The sequence below is a fragment of the Ranitomeya imitator genome, chromosome 2, assembly GCF_032444005.1.
Source record: "Ranitomeya imitator isolate aRanImi1 chromosome 2, aRanImi1.pri, whole genome shotgun sequence".
NCBI classification, from domain to species: Eukaryota; Metazoa; Chordata; class Amphibia; order Anura; family Dendrobatidae; genus Ranitomeya; species Ranitomeya imitator.
The window spans coordinates 62,603,334-62,619,133 of NC_091283.1; the positions used below are offsets into that span (position 1 = coordinate 62,603,334).

The window sequence follows — 15,800 nt, forward strand, 5'->3', positions numbered from 1 at the left end:
GAGAAAATGGACCATACCATTGTGCAGTTTCTTCTGAGTACACCCATAACCAATATATGGTGGAAAACTACTGTTTACGTGCATGGCAGGGCTCAGAATGGAAGGAGCACCAATCAATCTTTGGAGTGTTAAATTGGCTGGAATACATGGTAGACTCCATGTCGCATTTGTAAAGCCCCTGATACCACTTAATGAATTTATTCAGAGGTGTAGTGAGCACCTTGAACCCACAAGTGCTTCACAGAATTTTATAACATTGAGCCTCGAAAATGAAAAAAACGCTTTTACCCAAAAATGTTTCCTTTATAGATGGGAAAAGGAGAAAGTGAACCACAAAATTTCTCCTGAGCATGCCAATACTCCGTTTGTGGTGGAAAACTACTGTGGCTCAGAAGGGAATGAGCGCCAATTGAATTCTGGAGTGCAATTTTGGATGTAATAGATTGCGAATACCATGTCACATTTGAAGATCTTGAGCCCTGACATGCCAAAACAGCAGAAACCTCCAAAATGACCCCATTTTGGAAGCCGCACTTTTTGGGGAATTCATCTAGATGTGTAGTGAGAATTTCTAGCCCTCAGGGGATTCACAGAATTGTATAACATTGGGCTGAGTAAATGGAAAAATACAATTTTTTCCATTAAAATGTTGCTTTGGCCGCAAATTTTAAATTGTTGAGCAAAATAATAGGAGAAAATGAATAGTACAGTTTGTTATGCAATTTCTCCTGAGTACCCCAATACCCCATATGTGGTCAAAAACTGCTTGTGAGGCACAGTGCAAAGATCAGAATGGAAGAAGCGCCATATTGGAGTTCAGATTTTGCTGCACTGGTTTGAGGGTGCCATGTCACATTGGCAGAGCCCCTGAGGTGCCAGAACAGCAGAACCTCCCATAAGTGACCCCATTTAATAAATTCCTACTCTCAATTGATTTATCTAGGGTTGCAGGGAGCATGTTGACACCACATGTGCCTCACAGAAATTTATACCGTTGGGCGGTGAAGAAAGAATAATTTAATTTATACCACTGAAATGTTGTTTAACCCCAAATTTTTAAATTTTAAAAGGACTAATCGAAAAAAAAGGACTGCACGGTTTCTTGTACAATTCCTCCTGAGTGTCCCAATAGCCTACATGTAATCAGGACCTATTTTTCAGGCACAGAGCAAAGCTCAGAAGGGGAAGAGCGTAATATTGCAATGTAGATTTTGCTGTTATGGTTTGCGAGTGCCATGACCCATTTCAAGGATCCCTGAAAGGCCAGAACAGCAGAACCCCCATAACTGAGCTCATCTTACAATCTATAATAATAATAATAATAATTTTTATTTATATAGCGCCAACATATTCCGCAGCGCTTTACAAATTATAGAGGGGACTTGTACATACAATAGACATTACAGCATAACAGAAATACAGTTCAAAACAGATACCAAGAGGAGTGAGGGCCCTGCTCGTAAGCTTACAAACTATGAGGAAAAGGGGAGACACGAGAGGTGGATGGTAACAATTGCTATAGTTATTCGGACCAGCCATAGTGTAAGGCTTGGGTGTTCATGTAAAGCTGCATGAACCAGTTAATTAATTTTTTTTTTTTTTTTTTTTAATATAGGCCACACAGGGATCGTTAGGTTAATGCATTGAGGCGGTAGGCCAGTCTGAACAAATGAGTTTTTAGGGCACGCTTAAAACTGTGGGGATTGGGGATTAATCGTATTAACCTAGGTAGTGCATTCCAAAGAATCGGCGCAGCACGTGTAAAGTCTTGGAGACGGGAGTGGGAGGTTCTGATTATTGAGGATGCTAACCTGAGGTCATCAGCGGAGCGGAGGGCACGGGTAGGGTGGTAGACTGAGACCAGAGAGGAGATGTAGGGTGGTGCTGAGCCATGGAGTGCTTTGTGGATGAGGGTAGTAGTTTTGTACTGGATTCTTGAGTGGATGGGTAACCAGTGTAATGACTGGCACAAGGTAGAGGCATCGGTGTAACGGTTGGTGAGGAATATGATCCTGGCAGCAGCATTCAGGACAGATTGGAGCGGGGAGAGTTTGGTAAGAGGGAGGCCGATTAGTAGAGAGTTACAATAGTCCAGACGAGAATGAATAAGTGAAACAGTAAGAGTTTTTGCAATCTGCACCTCTCAATGAATTAATCTAAGGGTGAAGTGTTCACATTGATGGTTGGGTCAGCTGTGACATTGCCTATCATGAGTGGTGGATCCTGTGCTATCAGCTTTATATAAAGGTGTGACTTGTCATTGTAATCCTGCCTCTGCTGATAACGAGCCTGCTGAAAACTCTTCCTTACAGGACAGGATGTAGGAGTCTAAAATAGCCCCAGTGGTCAGTGTGAAAATTACAAGATTACTAATTTTCTTTTTTTAATAAAGTACTTATTAGCAAAGAGATAAAAAAAAACATTGCCAACATTTAAATACATGTAACATAAAAAACCTTATTTAACCCCTTAGTGACAGAGCCAATTTGGTACTTAATGACCGAGCCAATTTTTGCAATTCTGACCACTGTCACTTTATGAGGTTATAACTCTGGAACGCTTCAACAGATCCCGCTGATTCTGAGATTGTTTTTTCGTGACATATTGTACTTCATGTTAGTGGTAACATTTCTTCGATATTACTTGCGATTATTTATGAAAAAAACGGAAATATGGCGAAAATTTTTAAAATTTTGCAATTTTCAAACTTTGTATTTTTATGCCCTTAAATCAGAGAGATATGTCACGAAAAATAGTTAATAAATAACATTTCCCACATGTCTACTTTACATCAGCACAATTTTGGAAACAAAATTTTTTTTTGTTAGGGAGTTATAAGGGTTAAAAGTTGACCAGCAATTTCTCATTTTTACAACACCATTTTGTTTTAGGGACCACATCACATTTGAAGTCATTTTGAGGGGTCTATATGATAGAAAATAATGAAGTGTGACAGCATTCTAAAAACTACACCCCTCAAGGTTCTCAAAACCACATTCAAGAAGTTTATTAACCCTTTACGTGCTTCACAGGAACTGAAACAATGTGGAAGGAAAAAATGAACATTTAACTTTTTTTTGCAAACATCTTAATTCAGAACCATTTTTTTTATTTTCACAAGTGTAAAAACAGAAATGTAACCATAAATTTTGTTATGCAATTTCTCCTGAATACGCCAATACCCCATATGTGGGGGTAAACCACTGTTAGGGCGCACCGCAGAACTTAGAAGTGAAGGAGCGCCGTTTGACTTTTTCAATGCAGAATTGGCTGGAATTGAGATCGGACGCCATGTCACGTTTAGAGAGCCCCTGATGTGCCTAAACAGTGGAAACCCCCCACAAGTGACACCATTTTGGAAACTAGACCCCTTAAGGAACTTATCTAGATGTGTGGCGAGCACTTTGAACCCCCAAGTGCTTCACAGAAGTTTATAACGTAGAGCCGTGAAAATAAAAAAATCGCTTTTGTTTACACAAAAATGATCTTTTTGCCCACAAATTCTTATTTTCACAAGGGTAACAGGAGAAATTAGACCACAAAAGTTGTTGTGCGATTTCTCCTGAATACGCTGATACCCAATATGTGGGGGTAAACCACTGCTAGGGCGCACCGCAGAGCTTGGAAGAGAAGGAGTGCCGTTTTACTTTTTCAATGTAGAATTGGCTGGAATTGAGATCGGACGCCATGTCGCGTTTGGAGAGCCCCTGATGTGCCTAAACAGTAGAAATCCCCCACAAGTGACCCCATTTTGGAAACTAGACCCCCCATGGAACTTATCTAGATGTGTGATGAGAACCTTGAATGCCCAAGTGCTTCACAGAAGTTTATAATGCAGAGCCGTGAAAATAAAAAATATTTTTTTTTTCCACAAAAAAGATATTGTAGCCCCCAAGTTTTTATTTTTACAAGGGTAACAAGAGAAATTGGACCCCAAAAGTTGTTGTCCAATTTGTCTTGAGTATGCTGGTACCCCATATGTGGGGGTAAACCACTGTTTGGGCGCACGGCAGAGCTCGGAAGGAAGGAGCGCCGTTTTGGAATGCAGACTTTGATAGAATGGTCTGCGGGTATTATGTTGCATTTGCAGAGCCCCTGATGTACCTAACCAGTAGAAACCCTCCACAAGTGACCCCATTTTGGAAACTAGACCCCCCAAGGAACTTATCTAGATGTGTGGTGAGAACTTTGAATGCCCAAGTGCTTCACAGAAGTTTAGAATGCAGAGTCGTGAAAATAAAAAATATTTTTTTTTTCACAAAAAAGATTTTGTAGCCCCCAAGTTTTTATTTTCACAAGGGTAACAGGAGAAATTGGACTGCAATAGTTGTTGTCCAATTTATCCCGAGTACGCTGATGTGCCATATGTGGGGGTAAACCACTGTTTGGGTGCACGGCAGAGCTCGGAAGGGAAGGAGCGCCTTTTTGGAATGCAGACTTTGATAGAATGGTCTGTGGGCATTATGTTGCGATTGCAGAGCCCCTGATATACCTAAACTGTAGTAACCCCCCACAAGTGACCCCATTTTGGAAACTAGACCCCCCAAGGAACTTATCTAGATGTGTGGTGAGAACTTTGAATGCCCAAGTGCTTCACAGAAGTTTAGAATGCAGAGTCGTGAAAATAAAAAATATTTTTTTTTTTCACAAAAAAGATTTTGTAGCCCCCAAGTTTTTATTTTCACAAGGGTAACAAGAGAAATTGGACCCCAGAAGTTGTTGTCCAATTTATCCCGAGTACGCTGATGCCCCATATGTGGGGGTAACCCACTGTTTGGGCGCACGGCAGAGCTCAGAAGGGAGGGAGCACCATTTGACTTTTTGAGCGCAAAATTGGCTGTCGTGTTTGGAGACCCCCTGATGTACCTAAACAGTGGAAACCCCCCAATTCTAGCTCCAACCCCTAACCCTAATCCCAACCTGATCCATAATCCTAATCACTAACCCTAACCATAATCACAACCCTTACCCCAAAACAACCCTAATGTCAACCCTAACCATAACCCTAATCAAAACCCTAAATCCAACACACCCCTAATCCTAATCTCAACCCTAACCCTAATCCCAATACACCCCTAATCACAACCCTAACCTTAACCCTAATCCCAAACCTAACCCTAATCCCAAGCGTAACCCTAATGCCAACCCTAACCCTAATACCAACCCTAATCCAAACCCTAAACCTAATCCCAGCTCTAACCCTAACTTTAGCCCCAACCCTAGCCCTAACTTTAGCCCCAACCCTAACCCTAGCCCTAAGGCTACTTTCACACTTGCGTTGTTTGGCATTCCGTCGCAATCCGTCGTTTTGGACAAGAAACGGATCCTGCAAATGTGCCCGCAGGATGCGTTTTTTGCCCATAGTATTGCCGACGGATCGTGACGGATGGCCACACGTCGCGTCCGTCGTGCACTGGATCAGTTGTGTTTTGGCGGAGCGTCGGCACAAAAAAACGTTCAATGAAACGTTTTTTTGTACGTCGCATCCGCCATTTCTGACCGCGCATGCGTGGCCGTAACTCCGCCCCCTCCTCCCCAGGACATAGATTGGGCAGCGGATGCGTTGAAAAACTACAGCTGCTGCCCACGTTGTGCACAATTTTCACAACGTGCGTCGGTATGTCGGGCCGACGCATTGCGACGGCCCCGTACTGACGTAAGTGTGAAAGAAGCATAACCCTAAATTTAGCCCCAACCCTAACCCTAAATTTAGCCCCAACCCTAACCCTAAATTTAGCCCCAACCCTACCCCTAACCCTACCCCTAACCTAACCCTAGCCGTAACCCTACCCCTAACCTAACCCTACCCCTAACCTAACCCTAGCCGTAACCCTACCCCTAACCTAACCCTAGCCCTAACCCTACCCCTACCCTAACCCTACCCCTAACCCTACCCCTAACCCTACCCCTAACCTAACCCTAACCCTACCCCTAACCCTAACCCTACCCCTAACCCTACCCCTAACCCTACCCCTAACCTAACCCTAACCCTACCCCTAATCTAACCCTAACCCTACCCCTAACCCTACCCCTAACCCTACCCCTAACCCTACCCCTAACCTAACCCTAACCCTACCCCTAACCCTAACCCTACCCCTAATTTTAGCCCTAACTGCTGTTCTCCTGCCGGCCGGCAGATGGAGACAGATGGCGGGCGCACTGGGCATGCGTCCGCCATGTTCTTCTGCCGGCGGCCAGGAGGAGCAGCAAGAGGATCCAGGGACCTAGGTGAGTATGCTAGGGTCCCCGAATCCCCCTATTTCTCTGTCCTCTGATGTGCGATCACATCAGAGGACAGAGAATTACACTTTACTTTTTTTTTTTTTTTTTGCGGTCGCCGGTAAACAGTTAATTACCGGCGATCGCAAAACAGGGGTCGCTAAAACCGACCCCCGATCATGCTCTTTGGGGTCTCGGCTACCCCAGGCAGCCGAGACCCCAAAGATTCTCCCGGTGCCGGCCGGCGGGCGCACTGCGCATGCGCCCGCCATTTTGAAGATGGCGGCGCCCACCGGGAGACACGAGGAGCATCGGGGGAGCTAGGTGAGTATTGGGGGGCCACCTGGGACCCCTTTTCTCTGTCCTCCGATGTGCGATCACATCGGAGGACAGAGAAATTAAAAAGAGATCGCTTTTTTTTTTTTTTTTTTTTTTTTTTTTTGCGATCGCCGGTAAACGGTTAATTACCGGCGATCGCAAATGCGGGGAGGGTTAAAAAACCCCCGAATCATGTTCTCTGGGGTCTCGGCTACCCTCGGCAGCCGAGACCCCGGAGAAAATCGGCCTGTGGGGGGCGCTATACACTTTTTCCACAGCGCCGTTAATTAACGGCGCTGTGGTTTAAGTACCCTTAGCGGCCGCCGTTAAAAGGCGTATCGGCGGTCGCTAAGGGGTTAAACAAACTGATGACTTTATGTCTTTATCTAATCTTGGGATGGGTCACCAATATGAGATCTTTGGGGGTCCGACACATTGTGCCCCCCACTGATCATCAGGTTTTAGCTTTGGTGGTGGTTAGATATAAACATTAATCTGCACAGCAGATCTTCATTTAATGTGCGGTGGCCGCTGCCGAATATTGCAGATCACCTCCTATTTTCTATACACACCCAAATATTCCGTATTCCGACGATTTAATGGTGCTTTAAATAATCAATGGAAGAAAGTTAACTGGAGGCAAGAACACATTGTGAGGCTGGACATACCGACCTGAGGACAAGACGATGCATTTAGTCACATCTAATCCATATTGGTATTTTTCTATGTATTCCTCATCCCAATTTACAAGTAATATATACATACCGTATCCCAAGCCAACCTCTTCCTCTCCAAAAACTTACAAAACAACAACATATCTGAAGTTTATCTCACTTATCACTGTGTTACAATAATGGCTCCATCAATAGACTCCAATCATTGCCTGCCCAATAAAGAACCTCTGCGAGAGCCGACCTGTGTAGTGTAGGGAGTTACTGAAACTAAGGGTTTTTTATTTCTCTTTCCATGTCCTTTTTTTCAGAGCAACTTCTGTTCTTCATATATTATTTAAGTCCCTGAGACGATAACAGCACTATTCGCCTTGTATACCTTGTGTGGGGTTTAAAATATAGATAAAAGCAGAAGGTCTGCCTTGAAACGTCGGTTCTGACTGCAGCCGGCTTTGTGTAGAAGCCTAAAAATTCTGTGTAACTATTGTATTTTAAATGTTCTTTATGTAAATCTTATTAGCCTATTAGTGGGGGGATTATATATATATTATTGATTTATTTTTTTTTAGCTCTGGATTTTTTTTTACCCTGTTTGACATGATTCCAAAATATAAATGTGAAGACTTAAGAATGAGCTAAGAGTGCAGAAAAAAATAATCTGTTTAATTTGCTCATCTAAATAGTCAAAATAATAATGATAATAAAATTATAATAATCTAACAGTTATGATAATGGCATTATTTACCCTTTCCCCAAACATAATGAGCTAAGAGTGCAGAAAAAAGCAGTTTAATTTGCTAATCTAGTCATAATAATAATAATAATAATATGATCATAAAAATAGTCTAACAATTATATTAGTAGCATTATTAACCACTTCGCCAAACATAAACAGTCAGTAGCCGCATCATGAAGTGCATTATTATCATGACAGCCTCACGGGTACAACCAGTGTACCGTCAGAACAGCTGTGATACACATCTGTAGCATTCATAAACATAGAAATAGCTCGGGACCGGCAAAAATCCCCAGGACTGTCTTTTCTACTTGCCTATTAGGGCATACTTCTATTTCTTCCTTTTTTGGAGCCTGTACATATTGCTAAGCACAGGCACAATTTGATTCCATACCCAGCTTAGCTAGTATTTTGCTTAAAAAAAAAAAGAAAAAAAGACGTAAAATTAAAGCATTTACATAAGACCGAGCAAAATGTAAAAAAGTGATAATAAACATGCGTATTATGGAAAAAAATAACATCATATTTATATTTGATCTGTCACTGTATTTCATAATACACTATGCATACCAAATAGATCTCAAAGACCTGATGAAGCTGGTGTACGTTCTTTGAAAATCCATGTTAGAATGGTTGTATGATCCTTTATAAAAAAAATGTCCCTACTAATATTAAAATATTGCTTGTTATGTCTCTATATTGTGGCTTTAATATTTGAGTTTAGGACAATCACAATTAGGGTCTGTCACGCTGCTGCAATGCAGGTAGGTGCAGGCTCCACTAGATGGCAGTAGAGCGGAAGCAGGTCTGCACCTAAACAGAGCTGGCCTGCCGTGCAGCAGTGAAGCTACCACAGGTGGCAGCAGAATAGTCAAACAAGCAGGGTCAAATCTTAGACTGTAGTGCAGTACCAAAGGAATAAGCAAACTCACGGTCAGAGACAAGGCAGGGAGTCAGTAATGGTCAGGAGTGGATAAGCCAAAAGACAGAAGCAGGTCAGGATACAAGCCAAGTCAAATCCAGGGAGTCAGCACACTAACAGGAATCACAGAGTCAAGATGGCAATAGAGGAAAGCAGAGACACGGGTCCAGACAACAAACACAGCAGGACAAATCAGAGCAATCAGAGTCAGCTACAGCAGCAATAGGCAAAAACTATAACTGACATTGCCTGCAGGAAGCAGCGGCGATAAATAGCCAACCTGAACCCAGACAGAGGCTGAGAAAGGTTAAATCTTGACATGACCAGACTGGGAAAAAGGGAAATCAGGACTCAAAACCCAGTCTGGATCATTACAGTACCCTCCTCTCAAGGGGGCCCACTGGACCCCCAGACTTCCCAGGATACCGCGCATGAAACACCCAAACCAATTCATCGGCATGAACCGATTGCACCGAGACCCAGGATCGATCTTGAGGACCGTAACCCCTCCAATGGACCAAATAATGCAGCAAACTGTGGACATGCACAAATCCACAATCCATGCCACCTCATACTCCATCTGCCCACCCACAGAAATCAGAGGCGGAGGAGCTGGAGACCCATCAGAGGAAGGTACAAATGGCTTCAGGATAGATTTATGGAACACATTGGGGATCTGAAATGAAGACGGTAGACTTAAGCGAAAGGCAACTGGATTGACAACCTTAGCAGAAGGAACTTTCAGCCAAATGTTACCATACTTTATCTCCCACCAGGTATATGGGTCCTGTAGATCGTCGCTTATCCGCAAACTGTTTATGTTTGCTTGAGCTTGCCCGTAGACTGATTAATACGACTATTAAAGGCAAACTCAGCCATTGGTAACAAAGAACACCAATCATCCTGCTGGGATGTGGCAAGACAAGAGACTGATTGGTCCTCTCTGTTGTCCATTGGTTTCGGGATGATAGGCCAAGGAGAAGGCCAAAGTAATACCTAAGCTTTTACAAAAAGCCCTTCAAAATTTGGACACAAATTGTACCCCCCATCTGAAACCACATTCAAAGACACACCATGCAATCGCACCACGTTGTAACGACTGGAAACGGAGGCACAGGTGGTAAAGTTCACATTTGTTTTTATTGTCATACAGCGTGGAACCTCTGGACCACGGTTCAAGGGGCTCCAAAGGGGGCATGATTACGTGAGCACCAGACACCCATAGTAAGACCTCTCGAACAGGGTAAGAATGGGACACCTTGGGACACGGGTGCTACCTCCAGTTAGACCCCGGACTCGTGGTAGCTGACCCAGTGGGACAGATGGACAAACAGGGTTAGGAAGTGATGTAGAGCTAACCAGTAGATACCAGGGGTACGGGTAGAGACTGGTTCCAGTGGTACCGACATTGCCCTGAGGTTCAGGTGACTGAATGGCGGGACGAGACGGAACAGGAGTAAAGCAGGCTCTAGATCATCCAGAATAGCCAGGTAACAGGTAGCAGATAGTCTGTGGAGACAAACAGTGTAAGCAAAGCACTGACAGAGACTTCAGAACAGAAGCACATGCTAGAAAAAACAGGAAGTAAGCAGCTGAGGATATTTGTTGCTCCGGCACCCTCCCTATTGTGGAGGAACTAGAAATAGCCATCATTCACACGCCATTGGTCAGAAGCACCTTTTGAAAAATGCACGGTGTCTCTGTAAGAGACCGGGAGCGAGCGCACACGCGACCTAAGCACACAGTGCGAGGACCTGCTGGCTGCACGCCAGGGAACAGAGGAGGGAGGAGAAGCAGAGGTCCCATCCAGACAGCATTGAGCCGGCACAGAGCGGGAGTCCCGATGGGGACCCCGCAAAGGTACGGGAACCGGACCAGGTGTAACACACATGCTCAGTAAACAACCTAGAAAGTGTTTCAGCATTAGGTAGTCCCGCCAAAAAGATACAAAATGCACCTGTTTACTGAATCTATCCCCCACCACCCAGACCACAGTTTTGACGGATCAGGATGGACCAAAACAGTGGCAGACATAAAGCATTTCTTTAATAAAGCAAATGCCTCCACAGCCGGAGCTGACCAGTTTTTGAGATCAGTCCCCTTACGAGTCAGATCAACGAGGGGCTTGACCACCTGTGAAAACACTTTAATGAATTTACTGTAATAATTTTCAAACCCCAGAAAATGTTGAAGACCCTTTAAGTCTCTGGGTTGCACCCAATCCAGAATGGCCCGTACCTTCCCAGGGTCAATATGAAACCCCTCGTCAGACAGAATGAACCCCAGAAAGGACAATTCTTGGACAAGTAATGTGCATTTTTCAGGTTTCGCAAAGAGCGAGTTCTCCTGTAACCTGTGGAGAACCACACATAGATGATCCATGTGAACTTGTTTGTTAGATGAAAACACAAAGATATCACCTAAATATACCACCATAAAGTGCCCAATAAAATAAGAAAATACATGGTTTATAAAATTCTGTAAAACAGCTGGCACATTAATGAGACCAAGGGGCATAACCAAATTCTCAAATAACCCTTCAGAAGTGAGAAATGCCATTTTCCACTCATCCCCCTCCCAAATACGGATTAGATTATATGCTCCCCTGAGGTCCAATTTAGAAAAACATTTGGCCCCTGACAATTGATTGTACAAATCAGGGATGAGTGGAAGGGGATAGCTATTTCTCACTGTGATCTTATTTAATTCCTGAAAATCGAGGCATGGGAGCAAACCACCATCTTTTTTTTTTACAAAAAAGAATCTAGCCACCACAGGAGAGACAGAGGGATGGATGTGGCCTTTACGTAGGCTTTCGGAAATATACTCCTTCATAGCCGTTCACTCCGGGCCAGAGAGGTTGTACAAATGGGCCTTGGGCAATTTAGCACCGGAACCAGATTAATAGTACAGTCAAAAGGGCGGTGTGGTAGTAAGACCTCAGCCTCCTTTTCAGAAAAAACATCCTCAAAATCCTTCAGATACTCTGGAATACCTTCCAGATTAACGGATGACACAAGTACAGTAGTAAGGCAACTTTTGACACAATTAGGACCTCATTTGACAATGTCCCGAAATTCCAAATCTATCACAGGGTTCTGTAACTGGAAGCAGGGGAACCCCAACACCAGTCCCGCAGGCAGATTGTCCAGAACAAAACATGAAATACGTTCCTGGTGCAAGGAACCCACTTAAAAGAGAAACTCCTCTGAGACAAATTTAATTACATACTTAGCCAGCGGTGTTTTGTCAATAGCAACAATATTAATAGGAGTCTCCAGCCTAACTATCTCTAACTCAATAAAGTCAATAAAGTTTGTGGATGACCCGGAGTCCACAAAAGTGGGCGTGAAGCTGCTCCCACAACTAAGTTCCATTTCCGGCAATACTTTTGTGAATGAGGAAAAAGGTACCTGAGAGTCTGGATGACCTCCTCGACAATAACCCAGACACAGCCACTTGTTAGTCGGTTAGCAGGAGGAATAGTCCTTTTTCCAATGTCCGGGATCTCCGCAGTAAAAGCACAGCTTTCTTTCATGTCGCCGTCTCCTCTCCTTCTCCTTGAGGTTAGTGGCCCCAACCTCCATAGGTTTAGACGGTGGCAAAAAAATGCGATTAGAAGGGAGCAATGGAACCTCTTGCTGTGCAACACCTCTCTCCTGCAGCAGAGTGTGGGTGCATTATACTGTGTATAAGTGTATAAGAGGGCATCATGCTGTGTAAAGGGGAGCTGTACAGGGGAGACGTGGGACTTTATTAAATGTAAAGTGGGCACTTATTGTTATAGGGGAACTCAGGTTACTGAGGCTATCAAAGGGGCACACAGGGCATTACTAGGGCACCTGCACCTGGCATTACTATATTGTAGAGAGTTGCTTTAGAATTTAAAGGGCACAGAGAACCACACAGCAGGTGCAGTAATAGGGACACATACGGCAGCAGCGGCTCAGTATTGGGGTATCAGGTGCAGTAATAGGGTCACATATGGCAGCAGCGGCTCAGTATTGGGGCATCAAGTGCAGTAATAGGGACACATACGGCAGCAGCGGCTCAGTATTGGGGTATCAGGGGCAGTAATAGTGACACATACGGCAGCAGCGGCTCAGTATTGGGGTATCAGGTGCAGTAATAGGGACACATACAGCAGCAGCGGCTGAGTATTGGGGTATCAGGTGCAGTAATAGGGACACATACGGCAGCAGCGGCTCAGTATTGAGGTATCAGGTGCAGTAATAGGGACAAATACAGCAGCAGCGGCTCAGCATTGAGGTATCAGGGGCAGTAATAGGGACACATACGGCAGCAGCAGCTCAGTATTGGGGTATCAGGGACAGTAACAGGGACACATACAGCAGCGGCTCAGTATTGGGGTATCAGGTGCAGTAATAGGGACACATACGGCAGCAGCGGCTCAGTATTGGGGTATCAGGTGCAGTAATAGGGACACATATGGCAGCAGCGGCTCAGTATTGAGGTATCAGGTGCAGTTATAGGGACACATACGGCAGCAGCGGCTCAGTATTGGGGTATCATGGGCAGTAATAGGGACACATATGGCAGCAGCAGCTCAGTATTGGGGTATCAGGTGCAGTAATAGGGACACATACGGCAGCAGCGGCTCAGTATTGGGATATCAGGTGCAGTAATAGGGACACATATGGCAGCAGCGGCTCAGTATTGGGGTAGCAGGTGTAGTAATAGGGACACATATGGCAGCACCAGTTCAGCATTGTGATATCAGGTGCAGTAATAGGGACACATATGGCAGCAGCGGCTCAGCATTGGGGTATGAGGTGCAGTAATAGGGACACATACTGCAGCGGCTCAGTATTGGGGTATCAGGTGCAGTAATAGGGACACATACGGCAGCAGAGGATCAGTATTGATATATCAGGGGCAGTAATAGGGACACATACAGCAGCAGAGGATCAGAATTGGGGTATCAGATGCAGTAATAGGGACACATACAACAGCAGCGGCTCAGTATTGGGGTATCAGGGGCAGAAATAGGGACACATACGGCAGCAGAGGATCAGTATTGAGGTATCAGGTGCAGTAATAGGGACACATACGGCAGCAGAGGATCAGTATTGGGGTATCAGGGGCAGTAATAGGGACACATACAGTAGCAGCGGCTCAGTATTGGGGTATCAGGGGCAGAAATAGGGACACATACGGCAGCAGAGGATCAGTATTGAGGTATCAAGTGCAGTAATAGTGACACATACGGCAGCAGCGGCTCAGTGTTGGGGTATCAGGGGCATACCCCAATACTGAGCCGCTGCTGCCGTATGTGTCCCTATTACTGCCCCTGATACCCCAATGCTGAGCCGCTGCTGCCGTATCTGACCCTATTACTGCCCCTGATACCTCAATACTGAGCCGCTGCTGCCGTATGTGTCCCTATTACTGCCCCTGATACCCCAATACTGAGCCGCTGCTGCCGTATCAGGGGCAGTAGAAGCAGGGCGCGTCCGAGGGTGAGTATATACCTAATAGGAATATACTCACCCTCGGACGCGCCCCCTGCTTCTTCTGCCTTTCTTCCTAAGAATCAGCGCTTCCAGGACCTTCGGTGACGTCGTGGTGACGTCACGGCTTCTGATTGGTCACGCGGCGGTCACATGGGCGGTCGCGCGACCAATCACAAGCTGCGACGTCACCGAAGGTCCTGGAAGCACTGATTCGAAGGAAGGAAGGTTCCCGGTTAGTACCAGGGCGCGTCAGAGGGTAAGTATAGCGATATTTTTTATTTTTATTCTTTATTTTACACTTAAATATGGATCGCAGGGCCTGAAGGAGAGTTTCCGCTCCTTCAGACCCTGGGAACCATTGGAAACCCAATGCACTGCATTGGGTTTCGAGTTTCGGCCGACCCCGACCCCGACTTTTTTATAGGATCGGCCGATTTCACTCGACCCGACTTTTGAAAAAGTCGGGTTTCGTGAAACCCGACCCGATCCTATAAAAGTAAAGGTCGCTCAACCCTAATTTACCTAACAAATTTATTGAAATAAATCTAATTTGTGTTTTCTTTTTTCTCAGACTGTGAATTTCAAGTTTTCAACATTGAGCTCTTCTGCTGATACGCAGTAATGATGAATTTCCCATACAAGCTCTCATCTCAATATTTCCGAAGTTCATACGTTTTCAGACATTTTGCTGCTCAAATAAATCTTGTCTAATTATTACAATATATTGAATGATGTTTTTGTATGTCTCAAGAATGAAAGACTTACTCAAAAAAACTCTGTGCGTGACGCTTTGCACACTTTAGCTAAGTATTAAAGTTTGGGTGAACTTTGGAAGTTATATATTTTTATTTAGATGGATTTTCTGAGATGCAATTGAATTTCTGAAAAACCCTTTACTAAAGCTAGTTTCACATTTGCGTTTAAATCTGCTGCGTTTTAAACACATCCGCAAGTGGTGGAAAAAACGCATATAAATGCGTACAAACGCAGCATTTTTTAGACGCATGCGGTGTCGCATGTGGTTAAAAAAACGCCGCGTTTGTACGCGTTTTTATGCGTTTTTCCTGCGTTTGCGTTTTTGCTATGCATGATGAGAAATTTCACAAGAGAAAAATCAAGATAACCAGACACCGCCAATGGGACTACAGAGGGTGTGCATTATGATGAAACGCGGAACGGCATAAATGGCCCCCCAAAAGAAATTCATGAATAGCTGGTTTTTGTTCATTCTGCTTCACAAAAATTGGAATAAAAAGCGATCAAAAATGTCACGTGCCCGAAAATGTTACCAATAAAAATGTCAACTCGTCCCGCAAAAAACAAGACCTCACATGCCTCTGTGGACCAAAATATGGAAAAATTGTAGCTCTCAAAATGTGGTAACGCAAAAAAATATTTTTTTGAATAAAAAGCGTCTTTTAGTGTGTGACAGCTGCCAATCATAAAAATCCACTAGAAAA

At 44.4% G+C, this 15,800-nt stretch overlaps 1 long non-coding RNA gene across 1 annotated transcript in view; it reads left to right on the forward strand.

Moving 5' to 3' along the window:
• Nucleotides 1-15,038, forward strand: part of LOC138667193 (uncharacterized) — a 126,436-nt gene extending 111,398 nt beyond the window's left edge. Inside the window, exon 3 of the long non-coding RNA XR_011318631.1 lies at nt 14,912-15,038. This is a non-coding gene — a long non-coding RNA (uncharacterized lncRNA). The remainder of the gene's footprint in view (nt 1-14,911) is intronic.
• Nucleotides 15,039-15,800: the final 762 nt, after the last annotated feature.